The following is a 17043-nucleotide window of genomic DNA, read 5'->3' on the forward strand; positions in this document are numbered from 1 at the left end:
ACAGTCGTCTGAATTACGTGCATACTCTGTTTTTCTCCACACATAAATGTGTCCTGAGCTAGCGAATTGTTTAAAACTACTGATAAAATCTTCTCGGACTTCCATGTGGTTCGCTGCGTTCAAATTCCGCGACATTTCGATGAATGTAACTCTCATCATCTTCTGGTGAAGTGTCGAGATATGCGGACGTCCCATGTACAGTGAAGAGCCAAAGAAACTGGTGCACCTGCCTAATATCGTGTAAGGCTCCCGCGAGCAGGCAGAAGTGCCGCAACACGACGTGGCATGGACTCGACGAATTTTTGAAGTACTGCTGGATGGAACTGACACCATAAATCCTGCAGGGCTGTCCATAAATCCTTAAGAGTACGAGAGAGTGGAGATCTCTTCTGAACAGCACGTTGCAAGGCATCCCAGATATGCTCAATAATGTTCGTGTCTGGAGAGTTTGGTGGCCAGCGGAAGTGTTTAAATTCAGCAGAGTTTGTCTGAACTGCACACACCCCACAACATTACAATTTGAAACGAAAGTCGTCCGACCAGGCAACATGTTTCCTGTCATCAATATCGATATTCACGGGCCCAGTCGAGGCGTAAAACTTTGTGTCGTATGTTCAAGGGTACACGAGAGGGCCTTCGGCTTCAAAAGTCAATACCGATGATGTTTCGTTGAACTGTTCGCACGGTGACACTTGTTGATGGCCCAGCATTGAAATCTGCGGCAGTTTGCGGAAGGGTTGCACTTCTGTCATGTTGAACGATTCTCTTCAGTCGTCGTTGGTCCCATTCATGCAGGATCTTTATCCAGCCGCAGCGATGTCAGAGATTTGATGTTTTACCGGATTCCGGATTTTCAAGGTACTCTCGTGAAATGAGCGTACAGGAAAATCCTCACTTCATCGCTACCTGCTTTGTCCCATCACCTCGTGCGCCGGCTATAACACCACGTCCAAACTCACTAAAATCTTGATAAATTGGCATTATAGAAGCAGTACCCGATCTAAAAACTGCGTCAGAGACTTGTTGTCTTATATAGGCGTTGCCGACCGCAGCGCCGAATTCTGCCTGTTTACGTATCTCTGTGTTTGAATATGCTTGACTGTACCAGTTTCTTTGCCGCTTCAGTGTATATACCTTACCGGCGGCCGACTCTCCCCACCCATAATAATAATATCTGACACTAATAATAATAATAACAGAAAAGGACATTTTGAATGATGTGGATCAGCATAGCACATTTGAAGCCATGTTTAAAATTTTCAGAAGCGGAATGGATAAAGGAAAAGGAGAAGACTGAAATTTAAGTAGCCGATAGGTGGTAGGGAAAAGGTGTGGGGGAGGGGAACTGATGAGAGTGAACTGCGTAGAATATGGGAGAGGTGGATATTGTGAAGAAGGTGACTCATTTTGAAGTTTTGATGGAATTTAATTTCTCTGATATTTTAGGAACATTGTTCCATAGTCAGAAAGTGGTTTACAGTCATGGCATTGTTATGTGATGGTACAGAAAGTATTTTTCTTTGTTGAGAACGAGTCTTTCTGCTATGCTTTTCAGATAGTAGCGCAAGAGTTGAAGACAAATAAGAAGTAGTGCAGTTGTAACGTATCTTTCATATATGGCAAATAAAAGTAAGATAATATTTAAATTTTGTTACATATATACAATGCCTGAATAAAGGACTGCCTCCAGAAAGACACGCTACAAATACGACGGCACGATCTGGTTAGTAATATTACAAACATCGAGATACAATCAAACTTTCTACCGTATTGAATTACCGTCATTTGCATTCGTAAACCATCGCACATCATGACGTTTCGATGTACCAAGCCCTGGTGGGTATTGAGCATCATCTATAACTGAAGTCTTGTTAACCGTGAAAATACTATACTGACTTTCAAGTAAAAAGTTGGTAATGAATAATAGTTCACACTTCGTAAAAATAGACCTGCAGGTTCGACTTGCGGAGAATAAAATACCCAAACGACACGATGCGATAAGCAATCGGTCATCTGACTTCAAACAATGTGCACACAGTTTCCTGATACATCTACCTAAAAAATATAAGATCGACAAAAAGAAATCAAACCGGTAGTAGCAAAAGATCTGTACAATAACTGCAGACCCTACTATACATGAATAAAATTCTTTCTATTTGATGAATCACATATTACGCAGGTAATCCGTATCTCCTAATCCATTGAGTGAGTAGCTGGAAGAGGACGTCTCTCTTTTGTGACGTAAGAGTATTTTACAGATTGATGGTTTCTTCTTAAAAATGATGAAAAACTTCTTATATGATACGCTTCACAGTGTTCGAGAGGATGAAAGAGTAAGCATAGAGTATATTAGTCTCTATGCTTATCTGCACTTGTTGTTGTTGTGGTCTTCAGTCCTGAGACTGGTTTGATGCAGGTCTCCATGCTACTCTATCCTGTGCAAGCTTCTTCATCTCCCAGTACCTACAGCAGCCTACATCCTTCTGAATGTGCTTGTGTATTCATCTCTTGACCAAGAGATGATTTTTACCCTCCACGCTGCCCTCCAATACTAAATTGGTGATCCATCGATGTCTCAGAACATGTCCTACCAACGGATCCCTTCTTCTAGTCAAGTTGTGCCACAAGCTCCTCTTCTCCCCAATTCTATTCAATACCTCCCCATTAGTTATGTGATCTACCCATCTAATCTTCAGCATTCCTCTGTAGCACCACATTAAAGCTGCATGCCCTCGAGAAAAATTACGGCTGTAGTTTCCCCTTGCTTTCAGCCGTTCGCAGTACCAGAACAGCAAGGCCATTTTGGTTAGTGTTACAAGGCCTTAGCTATGATAATTGTTCGAAGACTGATGAGATACCGTCGAAAAGACTTACGCGACAGATGTATCGCACACAAGGTTTCATCGCCGGTTCCAGCCTCGCAACTATCCTATTCAATGTTCCATTACCTGCATCGGTACACTTTTTTTTCATCCTCTGTTATGTTTTCAGATGAAATTTTCGAACGAGCTCCTTATGCCCTTTTTGTCAGTATACCGAGCGAGGTAGTGCGGGGGACCTGCACTCAGGAAGACGATGCTTCAAATCCCCGTTCGGCCATGCCGATTTTGCTTTTCCGGAGTTTCCCTTCACTGCTTGAGGCAAACGCCGGGATTATTCTTTTGAAAAGGCACAGCCGATTTTCTTCCCCATCCTTCCTTAATCCGAGCTTGTGCTTCATCTCTAATGACTTCATTGTCGACGGGACGTTAAACCTTGATCTTCCTTTCTTCCTGGCCTATACAGTAGCTCTAGATGTTCCTGGTAACTTCTGAACTGTTGCACCAGCAATTTGGGGTCCAACCGTTTCATTTCGGTGGCAGTATGCAAAGCATGACATTATTTATTTTATTTATTCATTTATTTCACCTTTTCGTATTCGGGCCTTCTGGCACTCTCTCACATGCGACCACTGTTTTGGGAATACAATACTTTTAGCATAAGGTAATTTTAATATTTATGATAAATAATAATAATATGCTAGTGATATATTGTTTGTAACCTGAGAACCAACGGCAATAATGCTTGTGCTGAACTACTACGGCGGTTGCTAATCATTCATATTCTTTTATAACTTCAAAGGTGTTTTGATGAATAGATGGAAATGAAATATTTTCTATATTACACTACAAACATAGTTTTTTTTCGTTCTGATTGAAAATTGGCAAAATGAATACCCGGGTAATGTCAGGTTTGTCAGTTAGTACTAATGATAATGCCATTAACGCGCCTAGTGATAGCATCAGTATGTCTAGGAGAGAAGTAGGAGGTTCACTGTTTCCACAGGATGTCGTGTTGCAGCAAACCTGAAATGATCACCTGTGTCCTTTGTGTTGAGTACACTTTCTCATTTTCCAGCTCTACTCACCGCTCCTTACCACAAATGCGTGAGTTTTGCAGGCAGCTAAAGGTTTCAGATCGTGGTTTACTTTAATCGTCGTGATTTTTTCTTGGTTTTTTTTTTCAGTGTTGAATACGATATTAGCACATTTTTTATCACAGTATAATTTGTACGGGTATAATGGACACAAACCCCATTTGGGGATCGGTCTAAAATTTTGAGGTTTCAAAAATGTTCTGCAGTGCTTAAAAATAAGAGTTTTTCTTACTATCTGGATGTAAATGAATACTACTAAGGAAAAATTTTTCAAAAAAAAGTATTTTATGGCTTAAGATAGTAAAGGCAACCTCATATCTACACCTACGTGACTGGTCTGCAAGTCACTGTCGGCCGCTGTGGCCGAGCGGTTCTAGGCGTTTCAACCCGGAACAGCGCTGCTGCTATGGTCGCGGGTTCTAATCCTGCCTCGGGCATGGATGTGTCTGATGTCCTTAGGTTAGTTAGGTTTAAGTAGTTCTAAGTCTAGGGGACTGATGACCTCAGATGTTAAGTCCCATAGTGCTTCGAGCCATTTGATTTTTGCAAGTCACTCGTAAATGCCTGCCACTGGTGTACTGGCCACTAAAGATATTTCAAGATTATGGTAGAAGATGAAACAAAAAATAGCTTCATGGCGTTTCTTTTGAGTTAGAAATCAAGCTCCGGAACTGCGATGTTTGTACCAAGGTGCTTGGATTGATCCACTGTAGATTAGAATTCTTTTTCCTATTATTTCAGTCATTTGCAGTGTCCGCTGCTGAATACGTGATAGCGTATCACCTACCCACTTAGTACACCAGAACATATATTACTGGAACAATGGTCTGCAACTAATGCTGATAACAGCTGGTCGGGCCCTCGGGCTCTGCAAGGCGGCATGAAAATTCGCAGCGGTAATCTCTTCTCCAAACAACAACAGCTCGCAGCTTATCTGAATTATCGGCGCTATCATCGGGGCAGCCCGCCCGCTCGCCTCTTCCACAGGTAATCCCCTGAAATTAGTTTCGGCGAAAATGTGCTCAGCGGATACGGAGCAGATAGGCGGGAGTCTGCGATCAGGCCGGGGTTCTCGGCGGAAGCTCACGTATCGATACCTCAGCTGTCGACAAAAACACACGCTACGGTGGAGGGAGGAGGGGTGGGGGGAGGTGGGGCGGAGGACATACGGTATGCTTCTATTATCAGGTTAATATGCTCTACAGATAATTATTTTGTCATCAGTTCTCGCCCCGATCAGTTTATCTTGCCATTCTCCTAGCCCTTCACTAGAATATCTGTCGATACACTAGGTCTTACTACTTCTTAAGAAATGGTAACAGCAGGATAAGTACTAGTTTAACAGAACCGGAAGTAGAGAGACAAATCGCTCCCGTCGAAAGAAATAGAGTAGATCGGGGGAAGACACCAACTTAAGGCTTGGAGTATCAGAACGTTAGACAGAATGGGAAGTTTAGATTCGACACTAAATTGGTGTTCACTGAGGAGCCTTTTCTGTGTGTAGGTCAGCTGGTATTATGCTACCATTTTTTTTTTATTTTTTATGAATGGTGTAGCTTAGGCATCTCACCCGAGCATCAGAGTGAGAAGGCAGTTATATCGGAAGCAGAATACAGCGCTAGTTTTTTGGGTTTATAATACAATACATAACTCGGAAAGCAAACTTAATAAATTACAAAGACGAAAATATATAAATACGTTTAGGTTCTAAAATGGTTCAAATGGCTCTGAGCACTATGGGTCTTAACTTCTGAGGTCATCAGTCCCATACAACTTAGAACTAATTAAACCTAACCAACATAAGGACATCACACACATCCATGCCCGAGACAGAATTCGAACCTGCGACCGTAGCGGCCACGCGGTTCCAGACTGCAGCGCCTAGAACCGCTCGGCCACCCCGGAAGGCGGGTTTAGGAAACTAGAAAATATCGTCATTGCTTCCACATTAAATCAGAGCATTACAATTATTGCACACGTTTTCATCTTGTGTACAGATTTCATACAACCACCTTTTGTACATGACAGACTGAATCCAGTGGTCCATTTTTATCGTAGTAGTGCATTGCACACTGAGCTCAGTACCCACCTGACTGGCTAATCCCAGATGACCTTCTAGTAGATTTCTTGATTTTGGATCTAATTCGCTGTGAGCTGCTTCTTGCCTCTTCAGTTCGACTGTGTACTTGCGAACTTGAACTGGTTTGTTTCTGCCCTTAGATGATAACGGATGCAAGACAGGCACAGTAGCAATGACTTCAAAGGATGTTCCTGGCATCGCGCCACTCTCAGTCTCTGCTTCAAGTGTGCCGTTTTCTGTCTGTGGGATAAGACCCCGACCAGAGTCGTCTGCTGTCGAGCCGATCATCATTCCTGTCTGTCTCAACAGTAGCAACCATGTCAGAAATTTGAAGTTTCCTCTTGAATTGTTCCTGGGTTGAAAGGGTACAAGCCACAAGTTTCCAAACCCAGATTGAGTAATGGATGGAACTGCAGATTTCTTCCAGGCTTCACTGAGGAAGAGGGGGAACTGTACACTTGAGACTGAGGCAATGTCCAATTGCACATTTCCCTGTAGAAAGTTTATTTTTACCGATTAGATAACATACTAATCAAGAGACTGAAGATAGTGCATTAAATGAGGAGATAAACAAATCAAGATTACCCGTAGCAAGGTGTTGCAATATCAGGATTAATTGAGTATAGTGTATGGCCATAGAGAACCACTATTCTTTGTCGTTTCCTGTGACAAAAGTGGCGTTGCATCTATCTCATGAATATATCGGAGCTGACATACCCTGATTTCTCATTCATAAAAATGAGTCGATCGGACATACATCTCAGACTTCTTTCTTATGCCCCCCCCCCCCACCTCCCCCTCCATCCTTTCTGTGTAGATGACGAACAGTTGATAAAGATGGTGCCTGGAAAATAACTACATAATTACACGAGATAGAACAGAATTTCGCTGTAAGAAGGAGCTGCTAACATTGAACATTAGTTTAACGCTTTTTCTTTTCTTTTAATGAACACACAGCCATCTGACTGCATGCTGTATTTTTGCTACGACCCAGGTTTCAGCGTTTTATGTCATTTTCAAGTGACTGAGATCATGTCATGAACATAAGTGGAGAACTGTTTAGTAACACGGGGGAGGAAGGGGCCTTGTGGGAGTCTGTGGTGAAGCGGAGTTGATTAGGCACTGTCATGAGGAAGAAAAAGTGTCAGAAAGGAACACACGAGAAAGACCACGACTACAGTTCAACAGTCAGTAATACAAAATACATGCTCAACAATATATTCTGAAATGAAAATACATCCTAGAGACAAGGATAAATCACAACGAAAATTGCTGCTAATCAAGCAATGTCTGAAAATTCAAGGACAACACGAGCTTACGGCATATCGCACCTGTTTTGTAGCGGAACTCAGGGCTTTCTTGATGACACAATTCAAAACATCGCTCTTAAAGGGACAAAATTGACAGATGTAGAGGTACGTTCTGGAGTTTAGAAGGAACCGTGCTGGGACCGTACATGATTACAATGTTTATAAATGATGTACTGGATGAAGTCTGAAACTCCATAAGTACGTCGTAGACTATACAGTTGTCTGTAAGTAGCTAAAACACCCGAAGACAGCAGCGAATTGCAGGAACACACCCAGAGAATCGCTAATTGGCACGAGGAGTGTCAGCTAATCCTGAACGTAAATAAATGTGATGTACTGCACATAAATAGGCTAAAGAATTCACTACTGTTTGTTTACACTGTGGGTACAAATCAGTGGAAGCACCACCTACCGTAAAATATCTTGGGAGTAACCATCTGGAACGACATAGAGCAGATTGAAACATAACATAAAGTCCAATAAAACGAGATAACGGGCCAAGAGCCATTAGAACAATGTAATTCATCTACGAAAAATGCGGCTTACAAAACACTTGTTCGACCGATTTTTGAGTACTGCTCATCAGTCTGGGACTCTTATTTCGATGATCAAAAAGTGATTGAGATCCAAGGAAGAGCGGTGCGGTGCATTTCTTCAGGGGACTATAATGCATTTCAGAAGCCACATTTAAGTCATACAATCAATCATAACAATGCTAGAGATCAGCAGTTTAGCCGCGTTGTACTAGTAGTAAACAAATGTATTAGAATAAGTCCACCATTGAAAACAGACGTATTTTGTGGGCACCAGAAAGATATAAACGGTTGCTCATGATTATCGAATAGCAAATTTCTGGACTATTTGCCACATTCCTGAGTGGATGTATGTAAGTATAACTCGATATGTTAAAAATATCGCAAAATATGCACTTAGAAAAATCGCATGAGATCCATACATATGAGTACACGCTGTCTCTGACCATTTTACTATAACAGTACTTTCCACGCATTTTTCTTATCTCGGATTAAATCTTGTTGAAAAATCTGCGTAGAAACACATCACCTACGATATCCGGAAATGACTGCCGGCTTTTCAGTATCATCAAGACGCTCCGGGACGTTTATTACGTGTAGCGTGAGTGTCAATGGATGTGTAATCAGAACTGTAAGGGAAGTATTCCACAAATTCTTCCCTGAAGATAAACTGAAGGAAACACCAAAAAATATTTATTGTAGAGTAATGAAATACATTTGTTCAGGTAATATATTTGTGTGATTAACGTTGGAAGTTCACAGATTAATGTAAGCTCGAGCTAAGCCGTTGCAAATGTGAAATGCTGGTACATTAATAACCGGTGTAACTGCCAATATGTTGAAGGAAAGCATGAAAACGTGTGTGCTTTTTGTTACACAAGTACCGGATGTCAGTCTGTGGGATAGATTTCCACTTGGTCGGCCGATATAGGCACGGTTAGTGCCTTTTGTGGATCACACTGGAGTTGTCGTCCGATGATGCCCCATTGGCCCTCGATTGGAGCCAGATCTGGTGATCGAGCGGGGCCAAGATGAAATGTCGACACTCCGTAGAGCATGTAGGGTTACGTCAGCGGTATGTGACCGAGCGTTATCCCCTTGGGAAACACCTCCTCTAATGCTGTTCATGAATGGCAGTAAAACAGGTCGAATCACCAGGTTCAGATAAAGTTTTGGAGGCAAGGTATGTGGCATAATCACGATAATGGTCATGCTGTCACACGATGTCACACCCCAAACCATAGCTCCAGGTGTCCCGCAAACAGACAGGTTGGGTGCAGGTCGTCAAGTAACCTGCGGCCATCGCTGACACCGAGACAGAATCAGCTTTCTTCAGAAAACACAACAGACGTCCACCCTGCCCTCCAATGATCTCTCCTTGACGCCACTGAAGCCGCGTTTGGCAGTGATTTGGGATCAGTGGAATACAAGCTACAGGCGTCTGGCTCGAAGCTGTCCTTAAAATAACCGATTTGTAACAGTTCGTTGTGTCACTGTTGTGTCAACTGCTGGTGAAACTGCTCCTGCAGGCACAGTACGATGCGCCAGAGCCATATACCGGGAACGATGCTCTTCCCTCTCTGTAGTGCCACTTGGCCGTCCGAAGCCCGGTCTTCTTGTCATCGTACATTCTCGTAACCACGACTGCCAGCAATCATGCGCAGTGGTTACATTCCTGCCAGATCTTTCTATAGTATCGCAGAAAGAACATCCAGCCTCCTTCAAACTCATTGAGGTGCCTATAATGCGTCTTTCTCGTCTCAAAGGTCATCTTGACTAACATTAACTCGGCACGTCCAGTCTCAAACGTAACCAACGCTCACAATTGTTACAGTGGTTAGTTAAACCAAACTTTATTTGCATACTCATCTCTGAGCTCTATGCAACTTAACTTCTGAGGTCATCAGTCTCCTAGAACTTAGAACTAATTAAATCTAATCTAAGGACATCACACACATCCATGCCCGAGACAGGATTCGAACCTGCAGCCGGAGCGGTCGCTCGGCTCCAGACTGTAGCGCCTAGAAACGCACGGCCACTCCGGCCGGCAGTGCCGCTGCTAGCGTCACTCTTAGGCGACTAACACAAAATCTGAGTAAACAATATCTTTCATATTACTAACATGCCTATCAACTTTCGTTCTTGTCGCACAACTCCCTCTTGGTATTGCATTTTTTTTTCCATCAGTGTGTGTATCGCCTGTGTAATATACACCACAGGATGTCCATACGCATTGACATGGAAATAAAAGGGGTTCTCAAATTTGCATTGTGTCAACCCCTTTTTTTTTTAATTAGAGTAGGTCTCACATTTTGTTGACGTTCTCAACCTTACGTAATACATCAAAATTACACAATGGTGTGATTGTCTGTACAACTGGTTTCGTTTCGACATTTTCGACTTTAGGGAAAGGGAATGATGTGACAGCCTGTACTGCTGACTGACTTTCGTGGAAGAAACCAACATTTTATCACCGGTTTCGAACAAAGAAAAAAATATACCCTCTTCGTTTTTCAACCTGTTTTTACTCGCTATCTCAAATTCGACAGCAAGGAACCAAGTTACCTGCGACAGACGATCTATGCACTCAAGCTAAGTTCTGTCGTACATTGTATCCTGTCGCTCTACTCTTTTTTGAAATCTATAGTGCTTCTTGTAGTGATATTAATATTAAATATTTACCCATTACATTGAAGTCTTTCATTTTTTACTTCTACCCTCAAAAATTTGTACATATAATATGTGGTATACGTCAAAGAATGAGAGACAAAATCTGAAGATGGGCTTATGAGCTGGAATGAGTCGTGTAAAACACTAAATAAACCTGTTTCATCACTAGTGTTATATGAGTTTTACATCAGTTACATTCCGCAGCTTCGTTAACAAAGGAATAAATATTGCGAATTTATTTTTGGCCTCTTGTTTACACTGTTGATGGCCTGATATTTCGGGGACAAACGCTCTAATTAATCCTTTGTGGGAGCGACTCCCGCGTTTACACTCGCCGTGTAGCGGCTGCCTTTAATTATATCCGCAAAGGCGGCGTGGAAGGCCGGACTAGCGGGCGGGAAAGGCAGATCTCCGCGTAATTTGCATTTCCGGACCAACTTCGGCTCTTTTTTAATCTCGCATAAGACGTAGGTTAATTAAAAATACTTCGAGCAATTTATAAAGTATCACGGCGCCGAAAATATCATTGCACTTGATGATGACTAGGGCCACTCTACTGTGTCGGCTTGAATGTTTGCGGGTAGTTAGGAGGATAAACGTACTTTCAACATTATTCTCATGTCACAGCCCACTGCAGCCGTTTTTGTTGGGCATATATCTCTGCCTTTCCTAGCGTTTATATCGTATTATGGGGTCCGCTGTTTTAATGATCTGGCAGATTTATTTCATTGTAATTTTTATCGCGGTACCTTTTCCGTGTCGCACAACCGTCAGTAAATATGAGAAAGGAAAGTCATGTTTCCCATCTGTCTGTGAATTGTGTCAACCTTGATCTGCTGCTATCGTATTTTAGCTGTTTGCATCTCGTTGTTTTTGAGGCGGAGAGTGCATACTACACACCATTCGCCGAAATGAGCGAGGAAAACCGCTTAACCCCTCTCAGGCTGGCCGGCATGCCGCACGGTGCCGCTCCGTGTCCATTCACCTTCTGGACTTTCGAGCCAGAGCGATGCACGTTAAGTTATACGAGCAAGACGATTGCGAGTTATACACCAGTTAGTAATTTCCTTAACCTGCCAAAGTTGTTTCTAGTTACTACAGTTGAAGACGTATCCAAATATGAAGTGAAAACGCCGTCTGTGTGGAAATGCAAACATTCACGGCAAATTTCACTGACGAAATCTTCTCAGATTATCAACCAAGTCGTAACTATGATATGAAACAAAGTTTCAACTGGTTTCCTACCTGTTATCTTCACACGTAAGCGGAAGGCGTAGTAATCTCGTTGACACTTCAGGCTGTCGCTGCCACTAGCCCAATAATTCGAGAATAACACAGGCCAACGAAAATTTTTTTAAGAACTTTTTTACTTTGATAGCTGATCTTTATAGATTTTTATGAGCTGAATCAAAATCTAGCCTTACTTTCTGTATCACCCATAGTTTTCGAGCAATATGCTTTTTATTATATAGTATAAAAATCCTATGCTGTACAGTAAACGGGGAAATTAATGAAAACTTTGTTACAACATAAGCATGGTTTGTATTTACAGTAAGCAACTTAAAACAATGATATGTGTTAATAGAAGTTTCACTTCTCAACTGGAATTGGTTTGTGTTTTATTTCTCTTTTTTCTTTGAAGCTTCTTGTGTAGCTTCTTCTATGATGAGCCGCTTGCTTCACTTCTCGGTGAAGTGACCAACAGTAGTCCCCCATCATGTCTGTGTTCCAGCGGCCTTGGTAGCGTTTTTCCATCACTTTAATTTCCTGGTGAAAACGCTCTCCTTGCTCCTCACTGACATCTCCAATATTGTCCGGGGAGTAATCAAGGTGACTGCTCAAAAAGTGAACTTCCAGGCTCGTTAAACATCCTAAAGTTTTAAACTTCTTTACCATTGTAGCTATAACAGAAACATATTCTGGGTCTTTTACATGACCTAAGAACTTTGTAACGACCTACTTGAATGATACCCATGCTTCTTTCTCATTTAAAGTCATTGTGGATTCAAAGTAAACATCAAACATCAATTTTCTAATGTCAGGTCCGACAAAGACGCCGTCTTTTAGTTTAGCTTCTGAAAGATGTGGAAACTTTTGGCAGAGATACTTAAAACATGGTCCATCTTTGGGCAAAGCCTTTACAAACTGTTTCATGAGGCCCAACTTTGTATGAAGAGGTGGTAGGAGTACGTTTTTTGAATGTACAAGGTTTTTGCATAGAATGTTCTTCTCACCAGGTTTAGAGACTCCCTCACAGGCCAGTTCTTTCTACACCAGTTTTGATCCCTAGCCCTACTGTCCCATTCACACAAGAAACATGGAAATTTGGTAAAGCCACCTTGCTGACCAAGGAGCATGCATGTTGTTTTTAGATCGCCATATATCACCCAAACATGAACAGAATAGCCTATTTTACATAGCACTATTTCTAGGTGTTCATAGCTTTCTTTCGTATGTACAGAATGTCCAACAGGTATAGACGCAAACATGTTTCCATTTTGTAATAAAACCGTCTTTAAACTAGTTCTGAATGAATCAATAAACAGCCTCCAGTCTTCCTTTTTGTATTCAATACCAAACTCATTCGTCAGACCGGGAATGTCTGAGCGGTACACTAAATCACCTTCTTGTTGAAAAAACTTGGAAAATTGCTGCTCTCTGTTTCTATACGTGTAAATGCTGGTTCCAGCCGCCAATAAGTTATTTTCATTTAATCTAGAGCCAAGCATTTCAGCTTTCTCTTTCGTTAACCCCATATCCCTAACCAAATCATTAAGCTCGGCCTGAGTAAACGATTTTGGCTGTAGAGTTTCTGTATTATAATGGAATTCATCAGCATCTGGTTCATGTAAATCAGAATATACAACAGAAAATGCTTCTGTTGGAACAGAATTCAGATCATCTGGTTGTTCAGGAACCGGCAAATCTACACCATGCCCTACTGGTTGGATGGTGGACGGAAGGTTAGGGTAACATATTACCTTCTTGTTTTCAGAATTATGACCAGTAATATCAACACTGAAAAAGTAGTAATCATCGGAATGATTTCTTGACTCCTTCCATATCATAGGAACAGCAAATCTAAAAGCTTTTTTCTCCTTTTTGGGCCATTTTCTCAGATCTTCAACGCAAACACAACATAACTTATGCGGAGCCCAAGATTTATCTTGATCACCAAGGTTTGATCCGAAGTATGATAGATAAATTCAGCTGATATGAACACACTGGAGCACATCTTTGACCCTATCGGAAACCAGATACGCCCCCACGAGCCAACGGCCCGTAATTTGGGGGAATTGACTGACCTGCGTGTCAGGTGACGCATACCTCCTAAAATCTACTAAGAACCTGTCGAATCCATGACATCCGAATCGCTGCTTATTGCATGTAGAAGCGTAAATCCACGGATATGACTGTGAAAATACACATTTTTAATTACTGTTGTGTTAAAATATAAGGGACAGGGTCAGTATTACGGTTTTTGTATCGTAATCACACACTATCTGTTATAATACTGTTGTTATTAATATTGTTTTGTTGGTTTTGTATTTTAAATTACGGGAACTGAGGATACTATGGTCCACTTAAGTAAAATTCGTATAAAACTTTGTTGTTATTTTGAAATACGATATGGCTGCATAAAACGTTTACTTGAACATTTGTTTTGACGTAACTGATGTAAAAAAGGTTACTAACCGGAACGACAGACAACAACTCTCTGACTTACAATTCGAGGTGTTAAGAAAGTTTCTGTTAATAGGGGCGTTACAATACAATATAAGTTTTTAAATAAAGACAAACTAATTAATCTGTTTACATATGAAAAGTACAATGTAACTAAAACAACAGATGGTTAGAAAACCTTTCAGCTTGCCTTTGACTGAAAATGACAATCGCATTAAACTTGTCTAACGAGGGTTTCTGTAACACCGTTCTGGAAGCTTCTTCACAAAGTGTTCACAGAAATCTCTACCTGCTAATTTCTACTCCCTATTAAAAATGTGAGGCAGTTTTAAATTTTATGCCAGACTTTAATCCAATTTTTGAAGCTCATTCTTTAACTTGGAAGCTAAATCTCTCACGTGTGTTGTAGGCATTTATTCGTTATTTTCCTCAAACGTTGGTTTTAAAAACACCATCTGAGTGCCACAGATGTCTGCTGATGCTGTACAGTGATTTTAATCTCCTTGTCATTGTAGTTCTAGCAACATTAAAAAGTTCGGCAGCAGACCTTTCCGTCACTTCGCCTTACAAAATACTTGAAAACTCTTGCCTCACTGCCGTTTCTGACGCTTCTATTTGAACTTTGGCATCAATACCAGGAAATAAAACAAACTTTGCTTATATGGCCCACACCACCCGACTTTGGTATGGCCCAGATTACCCGAATGATACTCCACATTAAAACATACCAGAAACAGAGACTGACTTCGGTGAGCAGAATTTCATTATTACGATACAATATACGTTAGAAAACTTAAATATTAAAACTAGCATGATAATTTTACTTCCTGTCCTTCAAGGGTGTAAGCCGATGCTGATAATTACACCGTTCGCCGGCTTCTACCCTTGAACTGATAAAATTTACTTCTGACACAAAGTTAATAGCTACGTCATTTAAGTTCTAGAAAATGGCAGAGTGATTTCTGCGCTTTGTTCCAAGCACTGCATGCGTTCGCTTTTATGCGGCAAACCCGACAAACACAAAATGACCCCATTCTACCCTCCGGCCCATACAGACCGCCTGATCCTCGTCTGTTATTACCCATTAGGTACGGAGCACCGCTATATTGGCTTCACTGCACAGTTCTCCACAGGATGGATGTGTTATTGACGTCCGCAAGAGCTTAACGTGTAGATTTTCCCATCTCCCGTGTTTTTGCACTGTTACACGTGCATCCTGTTTCGGTCGTAGTAGCAGTTCCTTACGTATGAGGTTAATGTTTCTTTTATAGTAGCAAAGGTAGTTTGTACAATTGTAGTGACCAATACGAAGGCTGTTCGAGGACAATCAACCTATCCGACTCTTCATTTCAGTGTCTGACTCATTTTTGTGTATCATAAACAACTTTTTAGTGTGGAATCAGGAAATCTGTCAGACTTTCTCTTATATAGGAGGTGTGGCTATAAAATAGCGGGAACATTGCTGTAAAATAATTTATTTCAAAAACATACATATCACCCTCAACATACACCTCTCCTCTAGCCGTAAAACACTCCCTGTGAATTTTCCATTAATGGAAACGGCGTTCGAAGTGTTTCTCCGTGAGCTCCTTGATGACGTGTGCCGGTTTTTCTTTTACAGCTTCAACGGACTGACATCTTGTTTCTCTTAATGCAGATTCGACCTTGGGGAATAGACAAAAGTCACATGGTGATAGGTCAGGAGAATAAGGTGGGTGCTCTAACATTTTACAGAAAATGCGGTATGAGCTGGTGCGTTGTCTTGACGCAGAACCCATGGCTTGTTCTTCCACAATTGGGTTCGTTTGCTTTTTCTTATTTTTTCACGGAGTTCAGCAAGGACCTCAAGTAAGCAAATGGTTCAAATGGTTCAAATGGCTCTGAGCACTATGGGACTTAACATCTTAGGTCATCAGTCCCCTAGAACTTAGAACTACTTAAACCTAACTATCCTAAGGACATTACACACATCCATGCCCGAGGCACGATTCGAACCTGCGACCGTAGCAGTCCCGCGGTTCCAGACTGCAGCGCCTATTACCGCACGGCCACCGCGGCCGGCAGTAAGCAAATAATGTTAGTTAGTAGTTTGACCTTCAGGAAGGTAGTGAATATACACAATTGAATGACATTGAAAAAAGTTATCATCGCTTTGAATCTTGCATTGCTCATTCGTGCTTTTTACGCTGTCGGTAAAGTTCGCCCCTCCCAGTGCAGGGACTAGTGCTTAGTTTCTGGATCCTAAGTGAAAAACTAAGATCCGCTACATGTTATCACTCTTTACAAAAAATTATCATCATCTCCAATGGTGTACAAAGTGTCAGTACAAATTTTTCGCAAGCTTCTTTTGTTCGATAATATTCGGCACCAGTTTCGCACGCACTTTTTTCGTGTTAAACTGGTTACATATAATTTGCCTTACACGTTATTCGTCAATTCCTCCAGTTTCAAAAATCGTTCCTATACTCAACGGACTGTCTGATCGAACCAGATTATCTACTTTTTCGATATTTTCATCCGTCTGTGATGTTTAAGGAATACCGGGAGTGACTCATCTTCAACATCTTCTCGGGCTCCTTGGAAACAGTCAGACCACTCAGAAATAGGTGTAACTTATAAACGATCTTCAACATACAGTTGTTTTAGTAAAAGATATGTTTCAGCAGCAGTTTCTCGAAGTTTTATTTGAAACTTCACGATAATTTGTTGCTCTATTATTACATATATCAGTTTTCCGGTAAAACAAAATAGCAGCTCTTACACAAACAAAGGCCACAACTATTGGTCTACGGACACCAGAGATGCTGCAATTGACTGAGAAGGCTTCACGCTTGTCAGCTATTGGTCGTT

Source organism: Schistocerca piceifrons, chromosome 2 (genome assembly GCF_021461385.2).
Source record: "Schistocerca piceifrons isolate TAMUIC-IGC-003096 chromosome 2, iqSchPice1.1, whole genome shotgun sequence".
NCBI classification, from domain to species: domain Eukaryota; kingdom Metazoa; phylum Arthropoda; class Insecta; order Orthoptera; family Acrididae; genus Schistocerca; species Schistocerca piceifrons.